The sequence below is a fragment of the Chrysochloris asiatica genome, unplaced genomic scaffold, assembly GCF_000296735.1.
Source record: "Chrysochloris asiatica unplaced genomic scaffold, ChrAsi1.0 scaffold00042, whole genome shotgun sequence".
NCBI classification, from domain to species: Eukaryota; Metazoa; Chordata; class Mammalia; order Afrosoricida; family Chrysochloridae; genus Chrysochloris; species Chrysochloris asiatica.
This window is the reverse complement of record NW_006408560.1, coordinates 6,096,531-6,100,645: the sequence shown is the minus strand read 5'-3', so window position 1 is coordinate 6,100,645 and position 4,115 is coordinate 6,096,531. Positions and strand designations below refer to the sequence as shown.

The window sequence follows — 4,115 nt, the reverse complement described above, 5'->3', positions numbered from 1 at the left end:
CATCACTCCTTCTTCCTAGTCTGTCTTCATCTGGAAGCTCATCTGAAACCTGTCCACCATGGGTGACCCTGCTGGTATTTAAAATACCGGTGGCATAGCTTTCAGAATCACAGCAACTCACAAGCTAACTTCCACCACTCGTCTGTCTGACAAACTGACAGACGAGTGGTGGAAGGATATTGTTGTTGTTGTTGTTGTTGTTAAGTGCTGTTGAGTCGGTTCTAGTGCTGATGAAAAATGATTAGGGTGTGAAAATGTGGAACCCTTGAGAAAGTAAGTCGAAAAGTGACTCAGATATAGAGATGATTGTAGAGTAACTGCCCCTGGCATGCGTACTAATTAATTTTAAGATGAAAGTGGCCCTCAAGCCAGGTGACTATAGACAGGAAATTCTACCTGCCAGCGCCAAGCTTCTGGATTACCCCATGGTAAAAGTAAGGTGGTCTAAGTACAGTGTTCTTCACAAATAAAATTACGTTTTAACTGTTTTTTGTTCCTCCCCTTGGTTCCTTAGAAGTAATGGACCAAAGTGAAGCTCTGATCAGTTTAATAAATGGGCCCTCAATAACAGCAGAAAAAGCTTATGGATATAAACTGCTGAAACCACCTAAATAAGCAAGGTCTCCCTTCAGAACCAAATGGCTCTAGACATTCTAACAGCTGCTCAAGGCAGGACAAGATGAAATGTTGTACCTATATGCCAGACTACCACTAGATTATTATTGATTTATTAGATCACCTAAAGAAACTGATAGAGACCTTGGACACATCAGATGGCTGATCTGCTGTGACCTCTTAGTTTATCTCTTTCTCCTCTGAGTGTTGAGAATTTTTGCTGAATTTTGGTCTTTTCCTGGCTATAGAGGTCTTCTATATTTGCCCAAGCTACAGCAATACTGCCTGTCCCTACACACACAGCTGTAACACCTCCCCATGGGGCACTCACGGTCCTTGTAGAAGAGAGGGATTGTTATAGATTTTAGAGCCAGCTTTAGGGGGAGTTCTATACTCTTAATTTTGGTTAACTAGCTTCTGTTTGCTAAATCACTCTTATATAACACCTGCTGGTGTGACCTTGAAGGTTTGCAGTCCTGTCCTGGAGCTACCTTTATTCACCATGACCATAAAACCCTGCCTCCCATGAAAGAGACTCTGAAACTTGCTCTCCAGCATAGAGATGCTAAAGCAAATGGAAGAAGTGAGGAGGTACAAGACCTGAACAGAAAATTTCCAAGGTCAGCTAGAAGACAAAGTCAAATATTATAACAAAATGTGCAAAGACCTGGAATTAGAAAACTAAAAGGGAAGAACACATTCCTCATTTCTCAAGCTGAGGGAACTGAATAAAAAATTCAACCCTTGACTTGTGGTATTGAAGGATTCTATGAGTCCTGGTATGGTGCTGTGGGTTAATGTTGTTTGAACAGCAAGATTGGTGGTTCAAGCTCACCAGCTGCTCCTTGGAAACCCTATACAGGGTCACTATGGTTTGGAACCAACTAGACGGCACATAACAACAACGGCAAATATTGAATGATGCAGAAAGCAGGAAAAGAAATTGGAAGGAATCCACATAGTCACTGTACCAAAAAGAAATGGTCAATTTTCAACTATTTCAAGAGATAGCATATGATCAAGAGCCAATGATCCTGAAGGAGGAAGTACAAGGCACACTGAAGGTATTGGCAAAGAACAAGGCACCAGTAATTGATGGAATACAAATTGAAACCTTTCAACAAACTGATGTGGCATTGGAGGCACTCACTCATCTATGCCAAAAAATTTGGAAGACAACTATCTGGTCAACTGACTGGAAAAGATGTGTGTTTGTGCCCATTCCAAAGAGAGGTGACCCAACAAAGTGCATAAATAATTGAACAATATCATTGATATCCCATGTAGTAAAGTTTTACTAAAGGTAATACAAAGCGGCTGCAACCACACATTGACAGAGAACCTCCAAAAGTTCAAGCCAGATTCAAAAGAGGACATGGAATGAGGGATATCATGGCTGACATCAGATGGATCTTGGCTGAAAGCAGAGAGCATCAGAAAAATGAGTGTTTTGTTGACTACCCAAAGGCTTTCAATTGTGTGGATCATGACAAGCTATGGACAACACTGCAATGAATGAGAATTCCGGAACACTTCATTGTGCTCATGAGGAACCTGTATACATAAACCAACAGGCAGTTGTTCGAACAGAACAAGGGAACACCAAATGGTCTAAAATTAGGAAAGGTGTATGCCAGGGTTATATTCTTTTACCATATGTATTCAATCTGTATGCTGAGAAAATAATCCAAGAAACTGGATTATATAAAGAAAAATGTGGCATCAGAATTGGAGGAAGATTCATTAACAACTTGCGATATGCAGATGCTATCAGAACCTTGCTTCCTGACAGTGAGAGGACTTAAAATACTTACTGATGAAGATAAAAGACCACATTCTTCAGTATGGGTGGCATCTCAATGTATAGAAAACAAAAATCCTAACCACTGGAACAATAAGCAACATCTATATAAATGGAGAGAAGATTGAAGTTGTCCAAGACTTAATTTTGCTTGAATCAACCATTATACTCAAGGAAGCAGCAGTCAAGAAATCAAATGATGTATTGCATTAGGCAAATCTGCTGCACAAGACCTCTTTAAAGTGTTGAAGAGCAAAGACGTCAGCTTAAGGACTAAGGTGCACCTGACCCAAACCATGGTATTGTCAATAATCTCATATGCATGTGAAAGTTGGACAGTGAATATGGAAGACCTTAGAAGAATTTATGCATTTGAGTTATGGTGTTGGAAAGGTATACTGAAAATAGAACAAACAAATCTGTATTGGAAGAAGTATAGACAGAATGCATCCTTGGAAGTCAGAATGGTCATACTTTGTCTCCCATACTTCAGACATACAATCAGGAGGGACCAGTTCCTCCCAGGAGAAGGATACGTTTTGTAGAGTAGAGGGTCAGAGAAAAAGAGGAAGACCCCCAGTGAGTTGGACTGGTATAGTGACAGCAGCAATGGGCTCAGCTGTAGCAATGATTGTGAGGTTGTCACAGGACCGGGTGGTGTTTCATTCTGTTGTACCGACTCGATGGCACCTAACAACATACAGATTGGATGTTGTTGCTGTTGTAAATAGGTACAATTGAACAAATAAGTATAGATTGAAGAAAAGACTAGGAAACAAAAGTCATGAGTAAATGAAAACATTCAAAATGAAACTCAACAGACAAAACATATTTTTAAAAGGAACATAGCACAAGTGAACTTTAAGGCAACTGAAAGAGGCCTAATGTACAAAAACTTGAGGTGCCTGAAAAGGCAAGAGGGAGAAGGAAAAAGTTTTAAAGAAACAATAGTGAAAATTTTCCAGTCTTTCTGAGAATTGTAAACCTACTGATCCAGGAAGGTGAACAAATCCCAAGCAGAAGAAATATGGAGAAAACCAAACTTAAGCGTATCATAATCAAATTTATTCAGTCCAGTAACAACAACAAATACCTTAAATGCAGCCAGAGGGAAAACATATGGTGCATACTGAGGAACAAAGATCAGCATTACATCAGTTTTTGTTGAAAACCATGCACTGAAAAGACAGTGGAACAACATCTTTAATATCCTGAAGAAAAAAGAAAGTCAGCCGACAAAGGAGATAAAATGGAATCAGAAAAACCATGTAAAGGTTATGGAAAAGCAATTGTTCTTAAAGGACTCTACCCTATAGAAATACTTTAAACAAATAGCCAAGTATATGTGTGCAAGAATGAAGGCTGCAGCATTATTTGTAATGATTAAAATCACAAGCCGACTTAATTTCCAAATTGTATGGAAAGTTTTCTTTCTGTTACATATTGAGTCACTGTAAGTAATACTGCACCTAACCAATACTATAACCAAACAATGGAAGCCAGATGGTTGTCAAAGGTACTTCATTGATTAGTGTTAGTGATTAATTGCTCTTTCAAAAGCCCCTTTGAGATCTCAGTTACAAGCCTTTAACATAAGGGAAGATACAACACACAAAATAACAACACGTCCCTGGGCGGGCTTGAACCACCAAACTTTCGGTTAACAGCCGAACGCGCTAACCGATTGCGCCACAGAGAC

General features: G+C 39.4%; 1 non-coding gene across 1 annotated transcript; it reads right to left on the bottom strand.

Moving 5' to 3' along the window:
- Positions 1-4,041: 4,041 nt before the first annotated feature.
- TRNAN-GUU lies at positions 4,042-4,115 on the bottom strand. Its single transcript has one exon. It is a non-coding gene; the product is annotated as a tRNA-Asn (tRNA).